Source organism: Hordeum vulgare, chromosome 1H (assembly GCF_904849725.1).
Source record: "Hordeum vulgare subsp. vulgare chromosome 1H, MorexV3_pseudomolecules_assembly, whole genome shotgun sequence".
NCBI classification, from domain to species: Eukaryota; Viridiplantae; Streptophyta; class Magnoliopsida; order Poales; family Poaceae; genus Hordeum; species Hordeum vulgare.
Genome location: NC_058518.1, coordinates 70,173,898 through 70,185,943, shown reverse-complemented (window position 1 = coordinate 70,185,943; position 12,046 = coordinate 70,173,898).

Below are 12,046 nucleotides of genomic sequence, written 5' to 3'. Positions count from 1 at the left end.
GGACTAGTTCTGCGATCGGGCTTTGCTTGTTGACAAATGGGGCAGCACCACACATAATTGTGAATATTTGTCTTCATCTTTGGTCATGCGAATAGGCGACGCACATGTCGATATGTGGCTGGGATGCCAGAGTGACCGCCCATGGGGCTGTTGGAATTATGCCCTAGAGGCAATAATAAATATGGTTAATATTATAATTCCTGTATCAAGATAATAGTTTATTATCCATGCTATAATTGTATTGAATGAAGACTCATTTACATGTGTGGATACATAGACAAAACACCGTCCCTAGCATGCCTCTAGTTGGCTAGCCAGTTGGTCAATGATAGTCAGTGTCTTCTGATTATGAACAAGGTGTTGTTGCTTGATAACTGGATCACGTCATTGGGAGAATCACGTGATGGACTAGACCCAAACTAATAGACGTAGCATGTTGATCGTGTCATTTTGTTGCTACTGTTTTCTGCGTGTCAAGTATTTATTCCTATGACCATGAGATCATATAACTCACTGACACCGGAGGAATGCTTTGTGTGTATCAAACGTCGCAACGTAACTGGGTGACTATAAAGATGCTCTACAGGTATCTCCGAAGGTGTTAGTTGAGTTAGTATGGACCAAGACTGGGATTTGTCACTCCGTGTGACGGAGAGGTATCTCGGGGCCCACTCGGTAATACAACATCACACACAAGCCTTGCAAGCAATGTAACTTAGTGTAAGTTGCGGGATCTTGTATTACGGAACGAGTAAAGAGACTTGCCGGTAAACGAGATTGAAATAGGTATGCGGATACTGACGATCGAATCTCGGGCAACTAACATACCGAAGGACAAAGGGAATGACATACGGGATTATATGAATCCTTGGCACTGAGGTTCAAACGATAAGATCTTCGTAGAATATGTAGGATCCAATATGGGCATCCAGGTCCCGCTGTTGGGTATTGACCGAGGAGTCTCTCGGGTCATGTCTACATAGTTCTCAAACCCGCAGGGTCTGCACACTTAAGGTTCGACGTTCTTTTATGTGTATTTGAGTTATATGGTTGGTTACCGAATGTTGTTCGGAGTCCCGGATGAGATCACGGACGTCACGAGGGTTTCTGGAATGGTCCGGAAACGAAGATTGATATATAGGATGACCTCATTTGATTACCGGAAGGTTTTTGGAGTTACCGGGAATGTACCGGGAATGACGAATGGGTTCCGGGAGTTCACCGGGGGGGCAACCCACCCCGGGGAAGCCCATAGGCCTTTGGGGAGACACACCAGCCCTTAGTGGGCTGGTGGGACAGCCCACAAGTGCCCTATGCGCCAAGGAGAAGAAAATCAAGAGAGAAAGAAAAAAAAGGAGGAGGTGGGAAGGAAGGGGGACTCCCTCCCACCAAACCTAGTCCAACTCGGTTTGGGGGGGGGAGAGTCCTCCCCCTTGGACTCGGCCGACCCCCTTGGGGCTCCTTGAGCCCCAAGGCAAGGCCCCCTCCCTCCCACCTATATATACGGAGGTTTTAGGGCTGATTTGAGACGACTTTTTCCACGGCAGCCCGACCACATACCTCCACGATTTTTCCTCTAGATCGCGTTTCTGCGGAGCTCGGGCGGAGCCCTGCTGAGACAAGGTCATCACCAACCTCCGGAGCGCCGTCACGCTGCCGGAGAACTCTTCTACCTCTCTGTCTCTCTTGCTGGATCAAGAAGGCCGAGATCATCGTCGAGCTGTACGTGTGCTGAACGCGGAGGTGCCGTCCGTTCGGTACTAGATCGTGGGACTGATCGCGGGATTGTTCGCGGGGCGGATCGAGGGACGTGAGGACGTTCCACTACATCAACCGCGTTCTCTAACGCTTCTGCTATACGGTCTACAAGGGTACGTAGATCACTCATCCCCTCTCGTAGATGGACATCACCATGATAGGTCTTCGTGCGTGTAGGAAAATTTTTGTTTCCCATGCGACGTTCCCCAACAGGGGCTATCGTGGAACGCATCAATGATCTGTTGCTGGAGTGATGTTGCTCCTCCCAACCAGATGCGCCCTCAAAAGCAAAGCACCTCTTGGGTGAGAGAGACGTGCTCTTTTGGGTCTGGCCTGATGGCCAACTATTCCAGGAGTCGTTGCGCTTGTGGGTTAGAATTGTAGTTATTGACGACATCATCCAACCATGTGGTTGACATGATGTCACGACAGAGAGTACTTCATCTGGTGTTGCACGAGATAGAGCATGTGATGCTGAATTTCCTGACCTTTTTTGTACTTGATGGTGAAGGCTTTGTGCTGCCACGGGGTTGAAAGGGGCTATTCCTCGAGGTGGATCAAACCCTTGTGGTTAGTGTAGATGATAAACTCACCATGCTGCAAATATGGTCGCCACTGGTCAACTGCTACAACTACTGCGAGGTATTCTTTTTCATATGTAGACAGTCCTTGGTAGCGCGGAGATAGTGCCTTGATCATACATGCTATGGGGTGTCCATTCTGTTGCATAATTGCACCAACACCGTGGTCGCTGGCATCTGCTTCGATGCAGAACGGCTTCGAGAAATCTGAAAGGGCGAGAACTGGTGCGGAAACTAACTGATTCTTTAGAAGTTGGAATGCAATTTCAGTGGCTTGTGTCCACAAAAATGGTACCTCTTTTTCATAAGTTGGAAGAGAAGCTTGGCAATTACTCCGAAGTTATGGACAAATCGCCGATAGTATCCGGCCATGACCAAAAAACTACGAACAACCTTGATGTTAGTTGGTGTCTTACAATTAGCCACTACATGAACTTTGTTCGGCTCTGTTGCCACTCCCTGAGCGGTGATGACATTTCCGGGATAAGATAGTTGTTGTCCAAAGGAGCATTTGCTCAGTTTCACTTTCCAGTGGTCCCTTTGAAGAAGTTCAAGCGTGTGCCGCAAATGTTCAATATGCTCTTCGAGTATCTTGCTGAAAATAAAAATGTCATCAAAGAAAAGTAGCATGAAGTGACGCAACACTGGTTGCAGAGTTGTATGCATTGCTCCATTGAACGTTGCAGGTCCTCCAGCAAGTCCAAAAGAGACCACCAAAAACTCAAAGTGCCCTAAGTGAGTTTGGAAAGCAGTTTTATACTCTTCTCCCTCGGCCAACCGGATCTGGTGATGACCACCGCGGAGATCTAGCTTGGAGAACCACCGCGCACCATGTAGTTCATCAAGGAGTTCTTCAATGACGGGCACCGAGAACTTGGCCACGGTAATCGATGCATAACCTCCATGTGTCGTCCTTCTTGTTGACGAGAATCACTAGTGATGCAAACGGACTCGAATTGCGCTGAATAATGCCTGTGTGGAGTAGCTATTCAATGTGACGCTCAATTTCATCCTTGTGCTCTGGTTTGTGTTGATATGTTCTGATGCGGACTGGTTGAGACCCCGGCATAAGGGGTATTCTATGATCACATGCACGACGGGGAGGCAATCCGTTGGTTCTCCAAAAACATCCTCAAATTCAGCTATCACTGCTTGAATACAACCAGGTGTCTCCGAGACAGAACCTTCTCCTGCTGCCACTAAATAAATCTGAACCATATAAGCTACTGAGTTGTTGTTGCACAGACCCTGCAACTGTAAGCTCTTGATGACGAGGTTTTCTGTAGATTCTGCATCATGCCCCCGCAGAGTCCCCATACCCTGTTGTCAATGAATTGCTATAGTCTTTGCCTTCCAATCAACAATCATTGGGATGTGCTCCTCAAGCCAATGTTGGGGAACGTCGCATGGGAAACAAAAATTTTCCTACGCGCACGAAGACCTATCATGGTGATGTCCATCTACGAGAGGGGATGAGTGATCCACGTACCCTTGTAGATCGTACAGTAGAAGCGTTAGAGAACGCGGTTGATGTAGTGGAACGTCCTCACGTCCCTCGATCCGCCCCGCGAACAATCCCGCGATCAGTCCCACGATCTAGTACCGAACGGACGGCACCTCCGCGTTCAGCACACGTACAGCTCGACGATGATCTCGGCCTTCTTGATCCAGCAAGAGAGACGGAGAGGTAGAAGAGTTCTCCGGCAGCGTGACGGCGCTCCGGAGGTTGGTGATGATCTCGTCTCAGCAGGGCTCCGCCCGAGCTCCGCAGAAACGCGATCTAGAGGAAAAACTATGGAGGTATGTGGTCGGGCAGCCGTGAGAAAGTCGTCTCAAATCTGCCCTAAAAGCCCCATATATATAGGAGGAGGGAGGGGGACCTTGCCTTGGGGTCCAAGGGACTCCCAAGGGGTCGGCCAAGCCAAAGGGGGGAGGACTCCCCCCCCAAACCGAGTTGGACTTGGTTTGGTGGGAGGAGTCCCCCTCCCTTCCCACTTCTTCCCTCTTTTTTTTTCCTTTTCCTTTGATTTCTTTCTCTTGGCGCATAGGCCCCCTTGGGGCTGTCCCACCAGCCCACTAAGGGCTGGTGTGTCTCCCCAAAGCCTATGGGCTTCCCCGGGGTGGGTTGCCCCCCCCCCCCCCGGTGAACTCCCGGAACCCATTCGTCATTCCCGGTACATTCCCGGTAATTCCGAAAACCTTCCGGTAATCAAATGAGGTCATCCTATATATCAATCTTCGTTTCCGGACCATTCTGGAAACCCTCGTGACGTCCGTGATCTCATCCGGGACTCCGAACAACATTCGGTAACCAACCATATAACTCAAATACGCATAAAACAACGTCGAACCTTAAGTGTGCAGACCCTGCGGGTTCGAGAACTATGTAGACATGACCCGAGAGACTCCTCGGTCAATATCCAATAGCGGGACCTGGATGCCCATATTGGATCCTACATATTCTACAAAGATCTTATCGTTTGAACCTCAGTGCCAAGGATTCGTATAATCCCGTATGTCATTCCCTTCGTCCTTCGGTATGTTACTTGCCCGAGATTCGATCGTCAGTATCCGCATACCTATTTCAATCTCGTTTACCGGCAAGTCTCTTTACTCGTTCCGTAACACAAGATCCCGCAACTTACACTAAGTTACATTGCTTGCAAGGCTTGTGTGTGATGTTGTATTACCGAGTGGGCCCCGAGATACCTCTCCGTCACACGGAGTGACAAATCCCAGTCTTCATCCATACTAACTCAACTAACACCTTCGGAGATACCTGTAGAGCATCTTTATAGTCACCCAGTTACGTTGCGACGTTTGATACACACAAAGCATTCCTCCGGTGTCAGTGAGTTATATGATCTCATGGTCATAGGAATAAATACTTGACACGCAGAAAACAGTAGCAACAAAATGACACGATCAACATGCTACGTCTATTAGTTTGGGTCTAGTCCATCACGTGATTCTCCCAATGACGTGATCCAGTTATCAAGCAACAACACCTTGTTCATAATCAGAAGACACTGACTATCATCGATCAACTGGCTAGCCAACTAGAGGCATGCTAGGGACGGTGTTTTGTCTATGTATCCACACATGTAAATGAGTCTTCATTCAATACAATTATAGCATGGATAATAAACTATTATCTTGACATAGGAATTATAATAATAACTATACATTTATTATTGCCTCTAGGGCATAATTCCAATAGTCTCCCACTTGCACTAGAGTCAATAATCTAGCCCTCACATCACCATGTGAATTACATTGTAATAAATCTAACACCCATACAGTTCTGGTGTCGATCATGTTTTGGCCGTGGAAGAGGTTTAGTCAGCGGGTCTGCTACATTCAGATCCGTGTGCACTTTGCATATATTTACGTCCTCCTCCTCGACGTAGTCGCGGATGAGGTTGAAGCGTCGTTTGATGTGTCAGGTCTTCTTGTGAAACCTTGGTTCCTTTGCTAAGGCAATGGCACCAGTGTTGTCACAGAACAAGGTTATTGGATCCAGTGCACTTGGCACCACTCCAAGATCCGTCATGAACTGCTTCATCCAGACACCCTCCTTAGCCGCCTCCGAGGCAGCCATGTACTCCGCTTCACATGTAGAATCTGCTACGACGCTTTGCTTGGAGCTGCACCAGCTTACTGCACCCCCATTAAGAATAAATACGTATCCGGTTTGCGACTTAGAGTCGTCCGGATCTGTGTCAAAGCTTGCATCGACGTAACCTTTTACGGCGAGCTCTTCGTCACCTCCATACACGAGAAACATCTCCTTAGTCCTTTTCAGGTACTTCAGGATATTCTTGACCGCCGTCCAGTGATCCACTCCTGGATTACTTTGGAACCTACCTGCCATACTTATGGCCAGGCTAACATCCGGTCTAGTGCACAGCATTGCATACATGATAGAGCCTATGGCTGAAGCATAGGGGACGGAGCGCATATGCTCTCTATCTTCATCAGTTGCTGGGCACTGAGTCTTACTCAATCTCGTACCTTGTAACACTGGCAACAACCCTTTCTTGGACTGTTCCATTTTGAACCTCTTCAAAACTTTATCAAGGTATGTGCTTTGTGAAAGTCCTATCAGGCGTTTTGATCTATCCCTATAGATCTTAATGCCTAGAATGTAAGCAGCTTCTCCTAGGTCCTTCATAGAGAAACTTTTATTCAAGTAACCTTTTATGCTCTCCAAAAGCTCTACGTTGTTTCCAATCAGTAATATGTCATCCACATATAATATTAGAAACGACACAAAGCTCCCACTCACTTTCTTGTAAATACAAGATTCTCCAACCACTTGTATAAACCCAAATGCTTTGATCACCTCATCAAAGCGTTTGTTCCAACTCCGAGATGCTTGCACCAGTCCATAAATGGATCGCTGGAGCTTGCACACCTTGTCAGCATTTTTAGGATCGACAAAACCTTCGGGTTGCATCATATACAACTCTTCCTTAAGGAAACCGTTAAGGAACGCCGTTTTGACATCCATCTGCCAGATTTCATAATCGAAAAATGCAGCTATTGCTAACATGATTCTGACGGACTTAAGCATCACTACGGGTGAGAAGGTCTCATCGTAGTCAACTCCTGGAACTTGTGAAAAACCCTTTGCCACAAGTCGAGCTTTATAAACGGTCACATTACCGTCAGCGTCCGTCTTCTTCTTAAAGATCCATTTGTTCTGAATAGCCTTGCGGCCCTCAGGTAGTATCTCCAAAGTCCACACTTTGTTCTCATACATGGGTCCTATCTCGGATTTCATGGCCTCTAGCCATTTGTTGGAATCTGGGCCCACCATTGCTTCTTCATAATTTGCAGGTTCATTGTTGTCTAACAACATGATTGACAAGACGGGATTACCGTACCACTCTGGAGCAGCGCGTGATCTCGTCGACCTGCGTGGTTCAACAGAAACTTGAACTGGAGTTTCATGATCATCATCATTAACTTCCTCCTCAACCGGCGTCGCAACGACAGAGGTTTCCCCTTGCCCTGCGCCACCATTCAGAGGGATGAGAGGTTCGACAACCTCGTCAAGTTCTATCTTCCTCCCACTCAATTCTCTTGAGAGAAACTCCTTCTCAAGAAAAGTTCCGTTCTTAGCAACAAACACTTTGCCTTCGGATTTGAGATAGAAGGTGTACCCAACTGTCTCTTTTGGGTAACCTATGAAGACGCACTTTTCCGCTTTGGGTTCCAGCTTTTCAGGCTGAAGCTTTTTGACATAAGCATCACATCCCCAAACTTTAAGAAACGACAACTTTGGCCTTTTGCCATACCACAGTTCGTATGGTGTCGTCTCAACGGATTTTGATGGTGCCCTATTTAAAGTGAATGCACCTGTTTCTAATGCATAACCCCAAAATGATAACGGCAAATCAGTAAGAGACATCATAGATCGCACCATCTCTAACAAAGTACGATTACGACGTTCGGACACACCATTACGCTGTGGTGTTCCAGGCGGTGTTAACTCCGAAACAATTCCACATTGTCTTAAGTGAGTACCAAACTCGAAACTCAGATATTCACCCCCACGATCAGACCGTAGGAACTTGATCTTTTTGTTACGATGATTTTCCACTTCACTCTGAAATTGCTTGAACTTTTCAAATGTTTCAGACTTGTGCTTCATCAAGTAGACATAACCATATCTACTTAAATCGTCAGTGAAGGTGAGAAAATAACGATATCCGCCGCGTGCCTCCACGCTCATTGGACCACACACATCGGTATGTATGATTTCCAACAAGTCACTTGCACGCTCCATTGTTCCGGAGAACGGAGTCTTAGTCATTTTGCCCATGAGGCATGGTTCGCACGTGTCAAGTGAATCAAAGTCAAGTGACTCCAAAAGTCCATCAGCATGGAGTTTCTTCATGCGCTTTACACCAATATGACCCAAGCGGCAGTGCCACAAAATATGGCGCTATCATTGTTTACTCTAACTCTTTTGGTCTCAATGTTATGTATATGCGTATCGCTATCAAGATTCAATATGAACAATCCTCTCACATTCGGTGCATGACCATAAAAGATGTTACTCATAGAAATAGAACAACCATTATTCTCAGACTTAAAAGAGTAACCGTCTCGCAATAAACAAGATCCAGATATAATGTTCATGCTCAACGCAGGCACTAAAACAATGATTTAAGTTCATCACTAATCCCGATGGTAGTTGAAGTGACACTGTGCCGACGGCGATTGCATCAACCTTGGAACCGTTTCCTACGCGCATCGTCATTTCGTCTTTCGCCAGCCTTCGTCTATTCTGCAGTTCCTGCTTCGAGTTGCAAATGTGAGCAACAGAACCGGTATCGAATACCCAGGCACTACTACGAGAGTCGGTTAAGTACACATCAATAACATGTATATCAAATATACCTGATTTTTCTTTGCCCGCCTTCTTATCTGCCAGATACTTGGGGCAATTGCGCTTCCAGTGACCCATACCCTTGCAATAGAAGCACTCTGTTTCAGGCTTAGGTCCAGCCTTGGGTTTCCTCGGCGGATTGGCAACAGGCTTGCCACTCTTCTTCGAATTGCCCTTCTTGCCTTTGCCGTTTCTCTTGAAACTAGTGGTCTTGCTCACCATCAACACTTGATGCTCTTTATGGAGTTCAGACTCTGCGACTTTCAGCATCGCAAACAACTCGCCGGGAGACTTGTTCATCCCTTGCATGTTGTAGTTCAACACAAAGCCTTTATAGCTTGGCGGCAGTGATTGAAGGATTCTGTCAGTGATAGCTTCTTGCGGGAGTTCAATCCCCAGTTCAGCCAGACGGTTTGAGTACCCAGACATCTTGAGCACATGTTCACTGACAGACGAGTTTTCCTCCATCTTGCAAGCATAGAATTTATCGGAGGTCTCATACCTCTCTATCCGGGCGTTCTTCTGAAAGATAAACTTCAACTCCTGGAACATCTCAAATGCTCCATGACGCTCAAAGCGACGTTGAAGTCCCGGTTCTAAGCCATACAAGACTGCACATTGAACTATTGAGTAGTCCTCCTTACGTGCTAACCAAGCGTTCTTAACATCCTGATTAGCCGTAGCGGGTGGTTCATCTCCTAGCGCAGCATTAAGGACATAATCCTTCTTTCCAGCTTGTAAGATTAGCTTAAGATTACGAGCCCAGTCTACAAAGTTGCTTCCATCATCTTTCAACTTAGCTTTCTCTAGGAACGTATTAAAATTCAGGATGACACTTGCGTGAGCCATGATCTACAACACAAATATATTCAAAGTGGACTTAGACTATGTTCAAGATAATTAGAGTTCAACTTAATCAAATTATATGCTAAACTCCCACTCAAAAATTACATCTCTCTAGTCATTTGAGTGGTTCATGATCCACTTACACTATCCCAAGTCCGATCATCACGTGAGTTGAGTATAGTTTCAGTGGTAAGCATCCCTATGCTAATCATATCAACTATATGATTCATGATCGACCTTTCGGTCTCATGTGTTCCGAGGCCATGTCTGCACATGCTAGGCTCGTCAAGCTTAACCCGAGCGTTCCGCGTGCGCAACTGTTTTGCACCCGTTGTATGTGAACGTTGAGTCTATCACACCCGATCATCACGTGGTGTCTCGAAATGACGAACTGTAGCAACGGTGCACAGTCGGGGAGAACACAATTTCGTCTTGAAATTTTAGTGAGAGATCACCTCATAATGCTACCGTCGTTCTAAGCAAAATAAGGTGCAAAAAAGGATTAACATCACATGCAATTCATAAGTGACATGATATGGCCATCATCACGTGCTTCTTGATCTCCATCACCAAAGCACCGGCACGATCTTCTTGTCACTGGCGCCACACCATGATCATCCATCAACGTGTTGCCATCGTGGTTGTCGTGCTACTTATGCTATTACTACTATGGGTACATCCTAGCAAAATAGTAAACGCATCTGCAAGCACATATGTTAGTTATAAAGACAACCCTATGGCTCCTTCCGGCTGCCGTACCATCGACGTGCAAGTCGATATTTCTATTACAACATGATCATCTCATACATCCAATATATCACATCACATCGTTGGCCATATCACATCACAATCATACCCTGCAAAAACAAGTTAGACGTCCTCTAATTTTGTTGTTGCAAGTTTTACGTGGTGACCAAGGGTATCTAGTAGGATCGCATCTTACTTACGCAAACACCACAACGGAGATATATGAGTTGCTATTTAACCTCATCCAAGGACCTCCTCGGTCAAATCCGATTCAACTAAAGTTGGAGAAACCGACACTTGCCAGTCATCTTTGAGCAAAGGGGGTTACTCGTAACGATGGAACCAGTCTCTCGTAAGCGTACGAGTAATGTCGGTCCAAGACGCTTCAATCCAACAATACCGCGGAATCAAGAAAAGACTAAGGAGGGCAGCAAAACGCACATCACCGCCCACAAAACCTTTTGTGTTCTACTCGAGAAGACATCTACGCATGAACCTAGCTCATGATGCCACTGTTGGGGAACGTCGCATGGGAAACAAAAATTTTCCTACGCGCACGAAGACCTATCATGGTGATGTCCATCTACGAGAGGGGATGAGTGATCTACGTACCCTTGTAGATCGTACAGCAGAAGCGTTAGAGAACGCGGTTGATGTAGTGGAACGTCCTCACGTCCCTCGATCCGCCCCGCGAACAATCCCGCGATCAGTCCCACGATCTAGTACCGAACGGACGGCACCTCCGCGTTCAGCACACGTACAGCTCGACGATGATCTCGGCCTTCTTGATCCAGCAAGAGAGACGGAGAGGTAGAAGAGTTCTCCGGCAGCGTGACGGCGCTCCGGAGGTTGGTGATGATCTCATCTCAGCAGGGCTCCGCCCGAGCTCCGCAGAAACGCGATCTAGAGGAAAAACTATGGAGGTATGTGGTCGGGCAGCCGTGAGAAAGTCGTCTCAAATCTGCCCTAAAAGCCCCATATATATAGGAGGAGGGAGGGGGACCTTGCCTTGGGGTCCAAGGGACTCCCAAGGGGTCGGCCGAGCCAAAGGGGGGAGGACTCCCCCCCCCCAAACCGAGTTGGACTTCGTTTGGTGGGAGGAGTCCCCCTCCCTTCCCACTTCTTCCCTCTTTTTTTTTTTTCCTTTTCCTTTGATTTCTTTCTCTTGGCGCATAGGCCCCCTTGGGGCTGTCCCACCAGCCCACTAAGGGCTGGTGTGTCTCCCCAAAGCCTATGGGCTTCCCCGGGGTGGGTTGCCCCCCCCCCGGTGAACTCCCGGAACCCATTCGTCATTCCCGGTACATTCCCGGTAATTCCGAAAACCTTCCGGTAATCAAATGAGGTCATCCTATATATCAATCTTCGTTTCCGGACCATTCCGGAAACCCTCGTGACGTCCGTGATCTCATCCGGGACTCCGAACAACATTCGGTAACCAACCATATAACTCAAATACGCATAAAACAACGTCGAACCTTAAGTGTGCAGACCCTGCGGGTTCGAGAACTATGTAGACATGACCCGAGAGACTCCTCGGTCAATATCCAATAGCGGGACCTGGATGCCCATATTGGATCCTACATATTCTACGAAGATCTTATCGTTTGAACCTCAGTGCCAAGGATTCATATAATCCCGTATGTCATTCCCTTCGTCCTTCGGTATGTTACTTGCCCGAGATTCGATCGTCAGTATCCGCATGCCTATTTCAATC